This window comes from Spea bombifrons, chromosome 6, assembly GCF_027358695.1.
Source record: "Spea bombifrons isolate aSpeBom1 chromosome 6, aSpeBom1.2.pri, whole genome shotgun sequence".
Taxonomy (NCBI): Eukaryota; Metazoa; Chordata; class Amphibia; order Anura; family Pelobatidae; genus Spea; species Spea bombifrons.
In genome coordinates this window covers 26,183,088-26,199,050 of record NC_071092.1, presented here as the reverse complement: position 1 = coordinate 26,199,050, position 15,963 = coordinate 26,183,088, and the positions used below count along the sequence as shown (strand labels likewise).

General features: G+C 37.0%; 1 protein-coding gene across 6 annotated transcripts in view; it reads right to left on the bottom strand.

Moving 5' to 3' along the window:
- Positions 1-14,901, bottom strand: part of ATP2B2 (ATPase plasma membrane Ca2+ transporting 2) — a 121,428-nt gene extending 106,527 nt beyond the window's left edge. For all 6 annotated transcript variants that reach the window (XM_053470174.1, XM_053470169.1, XM_053470170.1 and 3 more), the window contains exon 1: positions 14,695-14,901. The gene's annotated coding sequence lies outside the window, so the exon portion shown is untranslated. The remainder of the gene's footprint in view (positions 1-14,694) is intronic.
- Positions 14,902-15,963: the final 1,062 nt, after the last annotated feature.

Here is a 15,963-nt window from a genome sequence, read left to right as displayed (position 1 = left end):
AAACAGATTTAACAGATCGAGGATATGTACATTTTCGGTATAAATGGTGCAATCTGATTGGTAAAATGCTGTAGATTAATCATACTTTCCCTTTTTCAAGGGAAGAGATGCACTACAAAGGGATAAAAAATGTAACGCAAGCAGTGCACAAGATAATGCAAACAGTAAGTTAGAGAAAGCTGAACTTATGGCTGTCTTTATCTTCATCTTCTAAAAAATGACAACTAGGGGAAAATGAATTGTGTGTTCTGCACTATAGAAAGGTCTGCAGGGTATGGCCTTAAAAACTAAATGGGTTTAAACAACATTTTAGACGGCTCTTACAATCAAATCTGTTGCCTACCTGGCTTATTTAATCATCCTCAATGCATGCAATCATATTGGTGTTTTCAGCATTAAAAAGCCTTTACGTTTATATAACTCCACTAATGAGAACATTCTGCAAACATGAAAACTGTTTTATCTGTTCTAGCGTATACCCTAGGAGGTCTGATCAGCACTCTGCCAGTGTATTGTATAACTCATTGCAGCAATTATCTTTTTTAAAAAAAAGATCTTAGCTTGAAATAACCATAGATGGCATTTATATGTACCTGACTTCATCCCTTCATATTAACATGACACACAATGTAGCAAGTTAATTTGCCCCAGGATTAAAAGGCAGTCAGCAACATCCTTGTCCCAGTTATGCAGTCCAGAGCTGCTCTACGCCATTACTTTTAATCAAAGCTGTGCAACTGCACTGAGTTAGGCATTGATTACCAAGGGTTTCTGAAATGCCACTCGGGAGATAGTGCTTCATCAGTTCAACTGCGTTTACATATTATGTATCTTGCTTTAATGCTGCAAAACATAAACGAGTAACTTAAAAGGAAAGCTCTGTATCAAAATGTCAAGTTACAGCAAAGGCATTATAAACAACGTTACTGAACACAAACATAGGTGTTTTTTATGAGCAGATGCAGCCATTGATTAACAGGCAAAGCAGAAGGATATTGATTTTCAATTTACTACATTTGTCCATCTTATATTCCTGTTGTGATCCTAGTTTCCCCCAAAGCAGAGCAAGATGTGTCCTTCTCTTACTAATCCTATCTACACCACAAAATGACAGTGTGTAGTAGGGAACACCCAACTAGTCATCGTTCTTACAAGATAAAACCCTTCCGAATGTACTGTTATGTCAATAGGGAAATAATAGAAATGGTACATACTAAGTATTTTGCACCAGTTTTACCCACAGGTACACAGAAGATGAAGCCGTTTACTAGCAGTCTGAAGCTTCTGTCAGCAAGCGCCAGCATCACTGGCTTCTTGTTGGTGGATAAAATTTTGCTTAGAAAAAGACTTTGAATGACTGAACTTTTATTGAGTGGTTAAGGTGGCAGAAGGTCTACCGAGACCCTGCTGTGATCACTGTGTGAGCAGCTGCAATGGGATCAAGTTAAGAAGAGGGACAAATTCAATCTTGGAAAGAAATAAAAAGTATGACATTTTTTTTTTTTAAAAAAAGATTGATCATAAAACTAACATGGTGACTCAAGTGATGTCACATGTCCCACAAAGGAATCTCCACTAATTATTAATAAAAATAATAATAAAGTAGAAAACCATTTAAAAAATGCAAACGTGGGGAGTTGTTACAGAACATAATTTATTTATTTATTTATTTTTAAGAAGTGGCATTTAACCAGAGGAAGAAAGAGGAAGTTAAATCGCTTAGGTTTTTCCCCCATTTTTTCCTAATACTAAATGATGGACTATATATATATAAACATTCTATCTAAAGAAACCCTATCTGTCATTAGGATAAAGACTAGATTGTAAGCTGGCAAGAACAGGGCACTATTTTCCTTTTGTACCCATTTGTTATTGTGCTATGAAATCTGCTTGTGCCATATAAGTTAATGTAACGTAATATAATTATTATTGTGATAAAAGGGAATCATGATTGAAGAAACATAGTAAAAATGGCAAAAAAAAAAGCTTGAATCACTAGCGCATCAAAAAACATGGCCATGAAGAGGTTAAAAAGGTCTATATGGTTTATGCAACTCATAGATTATCAGTGTTCCACATGCCAACCAAACAAAACATAAAATGCTGTTCCTTTGCATCTGATGTCTGAAGCACCATTACAGGAACACTCAAGCTCCTCTTAGTTCAACTCAAATACCATACGAGGAATACGAAGGAAGGTTGTTTAATAATATACGGTACTTTCCAAACTCTATTATCTTCTGAACATCGGTGGTGTTTAATGTAATCAATATTTTAAATTACATTCTATTCCTGTTTATTCCATACATTTCAAAACATCTTCATTTTATTTATTTATTGCAAAGCTTCCCATATACCACCCTGTATTCTTTTCTACTGCCCTGTGCACATTCTTTCCTCCAATCCCCTTTTCTTATGCCACTCAATTCAGTTCGCATCTCTCCTTTTCATTTTTTTGAATGTCCCTGTTTTTACCAGCATGCACATTACACATGAGATTGATGTGTGTTACTTGTGTGTCACACCTCTGCCACTCTACATTACCGTCAAACCTTGTTTCATTGACATAAGGTATGCCACTTTTTGACTGCTTGTAGTTCTATGCAGTGGAGGATTTTTGTCATTTTTGACCAACCATAAGCATACAGAATCACTGACTAATTTGCATTTAGCAAATTTTTACTTTTTTTTAGCTTAATAGCAGGACGGTTTCACTACTTTTAATTATTGTGATCATTTAGAAACATGGGATAAAAAGGGAGCCAACAGTAAACACCTCTTAGCAGAAATATACTTCTCTACTGACTATTGTTTTGCAGACTTCAGAAACATTTGTGGCAGACTAGAGAGATAAAACAATATTTTAAATCTCCTTAAACCTTACGCAAGATCAAAAGGAAACATGTTTGGAAAGAAATAGATTTTTATGACGTTTTTTTTTCTTTCCTTTTTTAATGAAATGTTCATGATATTTAGGTACACATTTCCATCTAGTTGCCTTGGTACAGATTAAATTGGCTTTATTGTATAACACATTTCCTTTCCTATTCTAGTTATAAAAAAAAATGCCTAAAATATTAAAAATACACAAAGCATGATACCACTCAGGATAAATAGTATAGTTGAATAATATCTGATATATAGAATGGAACGTTTGATGGAGACAGAGTAATTGATTTGTAAATCAGAGGAAGAATCTAAGCCACACATACATATCGGGAAGTCAGTATGATCTTTTTTTTTAGGAATTCTGCCCACAGATTAGTGAATAATATTTGGTTCTAGCAATAAGAGTTTTAAAAGACATGACCCACTGTCTCATCAGTTTGGTCAATTAGACCCAGGAAAACTGGGGAAAAGTAGAGATGTGTAAGCGGAGATGTGTAGACACAAATAAAAATTATATATATATATATATATATATATATATATATATATATATATATATATATATATATATATATATATATATATATATATATATATATATATATACAGAAACGGAGATCTGGATAAAGGACCATAATATGGCCCGAAATGTTGATTTGATTTTTCTTATCGTGTTGCTTGTTTGTTAAATAAAGTATTATTTGGAGACCCATGAGTGCAAAGCTCCATTTCTAGACTTTTTTTGCATCTGGTGGGAGCTGCACCCAGGCAAATAGTTATTATGGATTTAAAAAAATTGAGTGCAAGCCTTGTGGACTTTGTATGTACATGTATATTATATATCTAAATATTTTAGAAAGAACAGGTCCGCTTTAAGTGAAAAAACATGGGAATATATTTTCCATCACAGATTTCCATGAGTCAGAGGGTCCCTCATGGGCGATTAAGACTGCGATAATAATTGTTTTACCAAAATGCACTATGAAGTCTCTGTGTTTGTCTAGTGAGCTAAATGGGGCTAAACCAAGAGAGCTAGAATATTTACAAATTACAAATATGCATTTTATATTTCATGAAACACATTTCATGAAAAAATATTTTTTTTTTGGTATGGTGTCATTTTACCTGCCGAAATTATTTGTTTGAATATATATACACTTCTCACAAATGGATGATGCTTTCCACACGGTCCTTTACAAATTAATGTCTATACCAGCAAAATAGCAGTGGAGAAATTGCAACAAGGCAAGGCCAAGCACGTAAACAAAAATGACTTGGAAAGGTCAACAGAATTCAAAAAAACCCACAACATTTCAAAAAATGGGACATAACTTATATGAAGGCTGATTTTGTGCCCTGTCTGCACTTCAGAGGAATCCTCTTTAAATCAATGTATATGCAACCATGTCACGCATATTGAATTTGTATTGATCTGAAAGGACCGGGTGCATGGGATACATTCCCTGTACGTGGGAATCCCCAGTAGTCACTCTCCTCTATGTTATAATGCTTTGCCGTAAACCATAGACAGGAAGCTGATGCGCTGTACATTAATGACAGGGTGCTTATTCAGACTTGATTGTCATCATGTACATGCATGAGAAGGAGGTATCCAAAATAAATATGTTATGTAAGGGAATTATGAACAGGGCCCATAGCTCCTGAAAGGGACAGGTTACAATCCCTAACACCGCCATGACAAAAGAATACATATTAAAGTACTCTGTGAGTAGTTTAATAAGCATTCTTCAACAACGAAAAATAAAATAAAGCACTTACCTTGTAGCTGCTCTCTTCCTCCACCCAGTCTTACGATTCTTGCCAGTGATTGGGTGCTTGAAGCAGGCAATCAGTGACAGGAAAGCAATCCAATTGAAATCAATGGAAGTGCATTCTGCACATGCACACAGGGTATGAATAGTCAAAATTGTCTCAGTTCAAGTTGCCGAAACACATCTCTTGCACGGCATATAGTTGGGGAGTGGCAAATGCGGCAAATGCATCTGGCATAATTCTGCAAATACATTGTCAAGTGCGACAACGCAAACATTTTAAGGGACTGCACAGCTATATGCATTAACATGCATATGATGGCTGGATTGCCTCTTTAGTAAACCAACCACCTATATCTAGTGCATCATAAGGTATGGTGCAATCCTCACATCTTCTTTGAAACAGGAGACTGATCATCTTATTAGGAACTTGGCAAGCGAGCAACAAATATACTGGTACTTTCAGCAGCATGAAATATGTAGCTAAAACTACTAGGCCTCTTAAATAGCCTTAAAGAATTCCATACATCCAATACTGGAATGGTCATTTTCTGTCTGTTAGTGTCAGCAGTGTCTGAATGATTATGCTCAAAACACACACGAAACAAATACTCCAATGTCATCTTAGGCCACTGCAGTCAATCTGTGTGCAGTTAAGAGCATCTCATTAGCATTAAATATAGCTCTGCCTAATGTGTGCTAAAAAGAGAATGGCAAACCATTTGAAATCAATGAAATCTTCATAATTGGAATATTTCCAGAGCATGTTCTTATTAAAAGTTTAGCATTAGTCTTGCATAGGACTTAATTGCCTACATAACATGAGAATGACGACACCATCACCCTAATGTACCGTAGTTGAAGTCAGCCGCATAAGACCTCTTTCAGATAAAGCTACTGCAGCAATTTGTGAAATTAATCATTTGTGACATCACCCTAAAGCTACACTGCGTCAGCCCCAGAGTTACATGTAACCTGCATATCTATGCACATAATACTTAAATTAAAACAATGGTCTAGACACCTGTGGCATAATACATGAAACAAATTTATTTTTTTTAAATTGCAGAATAAGTATAGGTAAATCTGTAATAAAAACTAGGCACTGGCCTTTGCGACTTAAGGTAATAGTTGTGTCTTTTAATTTGTTTTACATTTATAAAATTAGTATAAAAATGAAGTTCTTTAAAACTAACCGTCTTGTGCAGAATGTTTCTGTATGAAACACTTTGCAGAATTTTTAGGCCTTTCCTCTTTCCAAGCGCAAAAATTGTCTAGCAGACCCAATTTACTATGGGAGAATGGAGTCATGTATAAACACACGGATTTCCTCAGTGAAAAGCTGCTAGTTTGCCACATCGATGAAAAAAAAAATAAAAAAATGCCTTTTTAAATTCTATGAGGCAATTATTTGGTGTTCTTTAACATAATGATGCAAAAGTTCTTATATCAGTATTCAAAACTAAAAGTGTTATTTAAAGCTTCAAGTTGAGCGTTTGAGGTGTTTTTGTTCTTTGTAGAATTTAGGATCACAAAAAAGTATTTATGAGTCAACCTGTTTCATGAACAAAAGAACAGGTATATCCTGGCAAGGAGTCAAAACAGTTAGATTTTTGGAAGCCAGTACATTCCAGACCCTGGGGTTTTGAATGCCCTGGAAACTCCTAGAGTTTTGGAAACAGAATATTTTAGGAGCCAGTTTAATATTTCTTAGAAGCCAGGAAGGGGTGAATAATTTGAGATCAATATAAAAAATAACACAAAGATTTAGACAAATGCAGTGAAATTGAAAGGAGCTCAGATTTCTGCAGACCTGTCCCTTATGTTTTAAGTAATACATAAATGTAAAATTATTACTAACATGGATAGCACAAGAACTTTTAAAGATACTCCCCGTGCCATATCACGTTTGTTATCTTTATTACGATTATATATATTTATTTTGATTTTCTTAACAGACAAGTTTAAATTGCTTGATTTTCTATTAACCCCTTAACGACAAAGCCCGTACATGTACGGGCTCAAAATGCATTGGGTTTTCAATGGGTTTAGGGACCGCCCATTGTCCTTAAGGGGTTAAACTATAGGAAAGCCAACATATTTTGTTTATATCTTTTTGAGAAGCATGCAAGTATGTATGTTAGAAAAGTATATAAAATGTAAATAATAGCTTCAGTGTTAGGGGACAATCTGTACAGCAACGTATTTATGTACAACACTGGTCTAGACCTGAACCAGGGCAACAATCTCAGCCACAACTTCTGTGGCCTCTGTCCTTACGGCTGAGCATGGGATATGGCTTCACATCCCAGTGGGCCACATCTTAAGAATCAGAGTAAGGATCTCCCTTATAAACTAGCCCATTGAACAACAGAAGACAAGGGATGTATTTACCAAGGCCTGACCTAGGGCGGCTTCTCCAGCCAACCTCTGTCCTCACTGTTGAGTGCTGGGATGTGATGTCATAGCGCACCACCTCTAAGAGACAGGCAGAGCTAGATTGCTATGGAAGCCCTCACTTGTAACTGTCCCAATGAGTCATGCAACCTAGATCTGTCCCCAGTTTTTGCATGCCCTGGACCTATGGCCCTTTTCTCAGAAATAAACAAACAATACTTAATAGTCTCTGCTACAAAGGGTAAATATTTCCCAGTAAGTATTCTGCTTACTTTGGATAAAATGGTCGATCTCAAAATACAGGGCTACCATCAAGGGGGAAGGTGGAGGTGAAACATGAGTTGATGGGGGAATCAAACATGCCAGGGCGTGGAAGAAGATGTAAGGTAAGAGCTAGTAGCTTAGAATATTAAGGACCAGGAAAGTGTGGAATAGATGAGGATGCTGAAACATTAGGGGCCAGCGATAAGAGTATGGAACATTAGCTGGTACAACTCCTGTAACTTTCTGATGTCAAGCCCGTCAAAATCTAAATAAAAAAAATGATTATATTGAACCCCCAAAAAAATGGCTCACTATCAGCTCGATGTCACTAATATACTGTTATAGTAAATAAATAAATAAATAAATAAAAAATACCACGGAATGGGTTAATGCAGTGCTTTGTTCAAAGCATTATAACTGCTCATGTCCGGCTGCAAAATTAAGTCTCCAAACTCATTAAGAAAGATTTACAGCTGAACCACAGGTTTATTGAATCTGAAGGGAATAGAAAACAAACTAAACAAAAAAAAAGGAGCTAAAATAAAAAGAGAGGGGACAAGAAATGACAACTATGTGTACTTTAAACAATAGTTTTAACTAAATAAGTCAGACACGGTCTTTCTTTAACGGACAAATGAATGAATGCTCTGCATATTTGATTCAAATATTTGAACTAGAAAGGCTGGCTTGGAAGGAGATTAAAACATAAAAGCCAAACACAGACTGTGATGACTGATATTAACCAACTGCCTATTAAGAATGTATCTATAATCCTTGTGTAGGACAGCCTTATGCATAACGTCAAAAGTGTTTTAATTACTTCTACGACTTCTGTCGGAAAGCTAATGCAGGTATGCACTGCTTTTTTTTCTATAGAAATAATTACGGTGCAGTTCTTGAGCCAGCCTGTAGTAGGGGCAGTTCAACTTAGGATACAGTTCGATAATTAAACTACAGGTTACATGTAAACACAATTGTAATGCAGTTCCGAGCAGCAAAACAAGGTTGGGTAACACAATTCCCAAAACTAGTATCTTAGAGAACCTCTTACGGTGGCTTTTTAGAAAAATGAAACAAACACAAAGTGTAAATATAATATTAAAATTAGTTTTGGAGTTGCGTTTAATCCTGATTTACATGAAAATGCAAACATGCAAAAATAATCACACATTAACAACAACAGGAGGATTATATTGAAATATCAGCTATAGTCAGGGTAATATAACGGCCCGATGCTTGCACGGGTACCCATGAATCAACGCAGCATAGTGGACAGATGCTCTAAAATAATTAGGATTTGAGTAATGAAATGGCTTTCCATATGGAGAAATAAACTTTAATAGGTAACCATTTGGCAGAACAGAACTGGTCATTCACCTTGTATGCCATTGTGGTAAAGCTCCACATGCCTGGTTCTTAAGGAAATAAAAACGCAGGTTTACAGTCTTTAATGCTATAACCAAGAAACGATGAAAAATGTCTCCACCAAAGTAATTATAATGCAAATTTTCTCAACATTATTTCTTTCTTTTCAAAAAAGCTGCCAATTGCTGTTCTCTCTCTTACAAATCCTATTTTGCTTCTTCTACCTCCAATGCAGCCTAGTAACTGCTAGTTGGAGGCTGGCGACAGGCTCCCTGGAAAATAAATTATTCTTGCATGTGCTTCTAAAAATAGCACTCGTGATGCTTAGGGGATGAGATGAAAACCAAAGGCAGGAGGATCGGGACTTCCATCTTGTCAATCACATGCAATTGTCACTTTTTCCTTTCAAAAGCACATGGTTGAAACAAGCATTAATACTACTCACACAAACATGATGTAAGCACTACACTCTTCGGAGACATCAATTAAATTCCATTTGCAAGGTTAATAATATTTCAGATATTAGTATAGTATAGGTACCCTACTATTATTGAAAGTAAAACACTGACCCATCCTACCAGTTGGAAACCCATCAGAATTACTCAATGTGGGCAAATAGGATCTTGCACCTTCCCTATTTTTACCCGATTTTATTGGACAAATAATATATATATTATTTTTTTCGTTTAAGAATCCACATGGTTTACAGGTAAGTTGAATTAAAGTAAGCACAAGGTGGACATTGTTAAGCTGAAATCTAAATCTAGAGTGAAACCCCCAAGCTAATGCAACGGGCATCACCACGGCAACCACATACGAGGATTTTAGTTGTGATGGTGACTGTGTTTGGAATACCTAGCCACTTAACCCCTTAGCTGCATTTATAACAGCCCTTTTCCAGTTTTACTCAGAGAATGACAATAGACTGCTTGCTTTCTAAACGAAGGAACTCCCTTGTCCACCATGAACGAAGGGCGATGCACTATATGGGTTTTTTCATGAAACCGCGAGTTGAGATGAAACATTGAAAGCTAAACATTACAAGGAGTCAATCTAGAATACATTCTCATACAAGAAAGGGCCAAGTTAAACTTGCCAAATTAATGTTCACAAAAATATCACACAACCCCAATCTCTTACACTCAAGCTAGGTCCAAATTGCTGGATATGCTCACTATGCAAATAGGGGAATCTACACAGCAATGTTTACTGGATATCTATATATATCTATAATTTTTATAGAAATGGATGACTCAACGTGCTGCAATCTGTGCAATTTAACAAAAGAAAGTGTACAAACAATACAGAAATAACATGAACTTGTATTTCCCAGCAGTACTACAGTTAAACTGTTGTAATGGACAATTAAGCCGCAGGGCAATGCAGCATTTCATGCAATGTCTTCTCTGCTTTGAATACAAGCAATCAAGTCTGTATAATGATCTACTGTATGCTTTATGTGTTCAGCTCAGCAAAACAATTTTTCCTGGGATTTTTTTTATATATGAGTGCTTCAATATTTAGAACGTGGTTAGCCTGCCTGTCACTGCGTCTCTGTTTAACATGTACCAGCTGCAAGTCTTTAATTAGCCTTTAACTGCTTTCCAGCTCATTTTAATCCCTTCTGGGAGTTGAGGGGTTAAGAAGCAAAGTGGTGGTGAAGAATAGAATCAGAACTTGAAATCACAGTGTTGCACCCTAATGTGTCCTCCCACACCTTGATAGTCCATAGCATCACATATCCCATGCTAGTCTATGTACATGTTGAGTTGACCTGATTTAGCAACAGTATAAAAACAGCCCTCCATTTAAAAATATGTTTAAAAATTCCACATTGGGTTTAGCCAAGGTATTGATTCCCACAAAGCCTGTGAGGTCCAAATTTATTCAGATTTCTTTCACTCAATCAATATTACAATCTGCCTATTTTAATCTTGAAAGTAACTGAACAGTTAAATTTCAAAGAGCGGTTGGTGTGTCTCAACACTTTGGAACTCTGGCATCTTTAAGGATTAGTTGCAGAAATTAACCCATTGCTTGTAAAATGAGCACCGACTTTACTATCTATGTAAACTCTACAAAGTGAACACCATGACGGATTCTATTATTTTGGTCTGCTGATATAAAACAGGAAACATGTTTTGTAATTCACAAGAAGACCATGAACCCCATTAGCCATGCATTATTTTGGGTGATCTGCTTCTTAATGAAGGAATAAGGTGGTTTTGTATTGCGCACATCATGCATTTTTAATGCCTTCCCATTGCACTGTAAAATATTTATGTTTGTGTATAAAAAAAAAAGGAACTGACTGCCCGGAGCCTGTGAAGTGTGAAAGCAAGCACTGGACAAGACGTTCTCAGGCATTTTACATCCCCCAGGAATCCCATATTGCTATTCATATTCCATAATCAATAAAAAACACATGTTCCCTAAGACACAAATGATTATGAAGAAGCCTGATTTTTTATTAACTACTATTATTACTTTTAACTATCTGCTGTAAATTTGGGGATTGTCAGATCATGAAATGATTTGTCCTTACGCAGGGACACATGTATGACTTAAAAAAAAACATTTCCTGTGTCATAGTTTAATGTACTGAAAAAGGTTATTACCTAGGATAATGTGATATAAACATTGTTTCCTCAAGTATGATATACAGTCACAAAGTCATGTCCGACAATTCTTCAACAAGTTCGCTAACTGTTCATATGACGATAAATAATCTAAAGCTGCCTGTAATGTATGTGTATGTCTTAAACGAGTTAGGAATGCTAAAAGTGCACAAGCATTAGATTAGACAAGATTCTCCCATCACATTCACCTTCATGGTTGCTATAGATTTATATAATAATACTAAGTATGTATATTTTATATCACAACAGTATTGAAAATGCCCTAATAAAACATTTAGATACATTCTAAATAAATACTATCCCTACACCAAAATATTGATTGTCACCACCATATTGCTTATGAAAAGATAATGGTTATTTTGTTTTCTTTAAAAAAAATATAAAACGTCTGCATCATCAATATGGCTTTTTGTAACAGTCGTGAAGGTTTACACGGAAAGGGGATTCCCAGATTAGTGGTTCAGGTCACTTTGCAGATTTGATATCGCGTGACCTTCTGGTACCCTCTAAAAAGTCCAATATGTTAATAAATGCCTTTAACCTTTGTAATGCCACATTTACTGGATTTTTGCTTATGGCATATCACTATAACTTCTAGCTAAAAATGAAAAATCCTGACAATTAAATATGCAACATTTAAAAAAAAAAAAAAAAAAAGAAAACACCATCCTCTCGTTTAGTACTAATTACTGTTGTACCTGTTTACCGATAAAATGTTTCTGACCCTTAAGAATATATTTGTCGCAGAATTATATAAAATCGGAGAATGCTTCAGGTACAGTTTCAAGCAACCAATACCTAACCACATGGCTCAGTGTTCCTCTTTGGAAATAACAGCTTTAAATGGATAAAGGTTATACTATGGTAGAAAGCAGAATACTCAATGGCCTAGGTTTATATCTTATTATGTCTTTATTTGTCTACGGCAAAGTTACTCCGTAAGGAGGAAAATAACTCACCTAAAACACTAAATGAGGGAAACCTACAACACTAAAATGACTTATTTCCTCTCATACTAATGTTACCTTCCCTCACTTTACTGCCGAATATTAGAAGAAACACAATTTACTTGTGAGGTGCTATTGACCTTGTCACTAGCACAGTAACAACGACCTTCTACTAGCCTGTTGTGAAAATCTCTGATCATGCATCAAAAAGGTTCTGGCCATAAAATAGGGAATAACAAACACATTGTATTGTAAAGGAAACAAAAGCAGCTGCAATGATCTTGGCTTGCATGAAAAAGCACCCACTGCAGAATACAAGAGTCACCTTGTCAGTGCAGTCTCCATCACTCATTCAACTGAAACATAACCACATGTCCTGTCTTTACATTTATACCGATGATAAGAATCGCAGACTGGACCATTCATTTCACTCGTTCATTTTGGAAACAAAAATTATTAGTCGGAGATGATCAGCTATGGCGGTAGTCTGAAAAAAGCAAGCCTTACAATGTAGAGGGAAATGCACATATGATTTCGGCATCCGAAACAAAATACCATACATCCCCAGGTTGTGTGCAACTGAGCACCAAAAAGCCAGTGCAGCAATGTAGCTTTGCAAAGTGTGGTTGAGAACCAGGGAGACGGAAAGACTAATTAAACAGGAAGGCACAGATTTGCTATGAATTATCTGGCAGAACTATGGTTAAATATACTTCCCATGAGAACATCAACGGGCATGTTAGTGAATCTCCTGGCCTCTGAAGGCTGACATCAGTTAAAGAGCAGTTCTGGCTCAATGTGACCTTGGGCTGCACACTACTTTTCCCATGTTTCTGGCTTCCAAACATATCAATGTGAAGCCTTTACCGACTGCAAATGATTGCATGCTCAAAAGGTATTTAGAAAGAAATTTGTTTTGTAGCGATAGGTTTCCGGTTTAAAAACATCTAAAGCAAACGTGATGAAAAAGAAACCCTAAAAGGCTGCAACGCAAACTTGTCACATTTTAATAAATCATATTAAAGGTGATTCAATCTATCTATCTATCCTATATCAAGTAGTAAGGGTATGTGTTGGCTCTAAAAAAGATTGTATTCTTCTTTGCAGTCTTCTCTGACGGAGTGAAATACAAGGTGGGAGCTTTCTGCTTCACAGGCAAAGGGACCAAGCAGTTCCTACACCGCAGTGTTCATATGCAGAAACTGGGTGAGAGGAGGTCAATAAGATCATGGATTTAACCATTACAGGAGGAAATCTATCCAGTCTAATATTACAGAATAATTACTTGTTTTAGACATTTTACAGTGACCCTAAAAATAGAACTTTAGATGACCAATTATGGCATGGTCTTTTCCCTTCTTGGTGGGGTTGCAAACATTTCGGTCGCATTAAATAGCCCAAGGTTTTTCGCCAGGGAATAATTGAAAACTGTAGCTTCTAGAAAATGACCTTCTAGGCAAATAAAACAAAGCTGATTAAAGTATGACCTCTACGTGCGAATAAAAAAGGAGCAGATTTCCTGACAGATGTCTATGACATTATACACAGGGAAAGTGACAAATGGAGCAATCACTTCATCTCCCATTCTTGGCAAAAGTGTTAACTTTTTTTCTGTTTTCACTTGATTAAATCAAACAGGCTGCTCTGTACCTAGTTAGCGCTATGTAAGCTAAACGATTCCTTCATATAAAGTGTATAGTTTACGTCTACCAAGCATAGATACAGCTGCCAACAAGATCATGCAGTACCACTAAGACAGTCTCCATGTAAATGCTACCCAGTCATCTGGTTTTAGATACCCATTTGCCCCTGTGCTACTTACATCTTACCCCCAGACTGTGCGGACCTCCTGCATACAGGAACCAAGCATGCAAAATGTGCAGGCGCACAAGGTTATATCACAATCACAGCCTTCTGTCTTCAGGGTATCACAGAAATTTACGACCGTCAAATTTGGTCCACCGTGACTTGCTAAGCTCACACTGCATCAGTTGAACAGCTTTGTTAATCCATTCTCTCCAACAGCAGCAGCAGCAGAAAAAAAAAAAACAACCGCTCTTAAATAATATAAAAAATCCAGGGTGATTGGTATGGGGTTTTATTATCTACCCCCTCTCTCCCTCCCTTCTACTAAGAGATAGCAGCACCTTGTACAGCCAGTGATTCCCGCAGAGGCTGGAATGGTCTATAGGAATGAGTCACCTTTCTGTGGATTCACAGGACACCCTCTGAACCCCAGCACATCCTCCTTCCCTAGTCTCCACACCATTTCCTCAGCAGCAGCTACTGCTGCCTGGGGAGAAGAAAATGGTTAAATAAAAGGAAGAGAGAAAGAGAGAGAAAGTGTGCTGGGTGGGGAGTATGAAGGTGTGGAGAGACTCCCACCTCTCCCATTTTCATGCTGGGTATGTCGCTACTTACTTGGCTAAGATATCATCACAAATCCAAAATGACTTCAATTACACAGGAGCAGAGTAATCACTCTTCAGCATCTGGAGCGGATTGATAAAGCAGGATACATTACAGGAGTCCCTCTGCAGACTGTACCATCTTAGCCAAGCAGGTAGGGGAGGAAGGGAACCGAAGTTGACTGTCACAGCATCCCAGTGGTGCAGTGAGATCACAGGGGATGTGTATAAGGATGTTTACTGCCAGCAGTGGAGGACTGGTACAGAATAAGGAATGCAAAGAAAGAAAGGGGAGGGAGGAAGGGAAGGGATAAAAAAGCACACACATGCATGCAACAGAGTTAGGCAGGGGAGAAAGAAGCCTGTGGATGTGGACTGAACCATTGTTTTGTCATGTGTAGCTTTAACATTTCCCCTGGGACATGTCACTCTTGCACACAATAGGAAGCGAAAAGATGTCAAGAACAGTAAAATGTTGGATGCTTTGGTGCGCAATAAATGAACTTGGAAGAGACTGTAAGATCATAAGAGCAGGTAATATCTTTCTTATAATCTTACCTCCCATGTTCTGTTGTGCTACAGTGTTATATGATGCACAAAGGGCGCTTACCAAATGATACAGAGTATCACTACAATGTCAACATTTATCTCCGAGATGACCACACAAGCACACAACATTCAGCATTAACCGTTTCATACCAAGAACCAGAATTTTAATGTGTTACACACTTTGAGCATATCATTTTAAATGCAGCCTTCCTGCTATCCTAATCAAGCATTTCATTGCAGGTGGTGAGAAGTTGGCCTTCAGAATAATATTTGTAAGAAACCTACCAGCACAGGATTCTGGGACATAGCTATGGTCCGTCCTAATATATTGCTATGTGTTTAAATGAAAACAGGTTCGTATGTAACGGTGCCAAGTATTCTTTAATAAATGTTTAGGAATCACACGTTAAGCTGTAATAATTGTACTTTCTTATGATTATCTTGACAGCATCTTTTGCGGCTGTACAGTGTTACTTTATGAGCTTCTTGGATAAAATAGGCCATATTATGTTGCCTCCTGTCCTTTAATAACCTAATGATGCCTCGGGCATTTCCTTTCATGCGATTCCCAAGCTGTAGCCATACCTGTTGTGGTGCAATGAGAGACAGGGTCATCCTTATACTCTGCAGGGACCCCTCCCTGCTTATGTACACTAATCATCTGAAGTGACAAGGCAGAGGAAGGCACAGCCAAGTCTGCTGCCGCAGTGGATTTGAAGGATAGTCTGGAAGG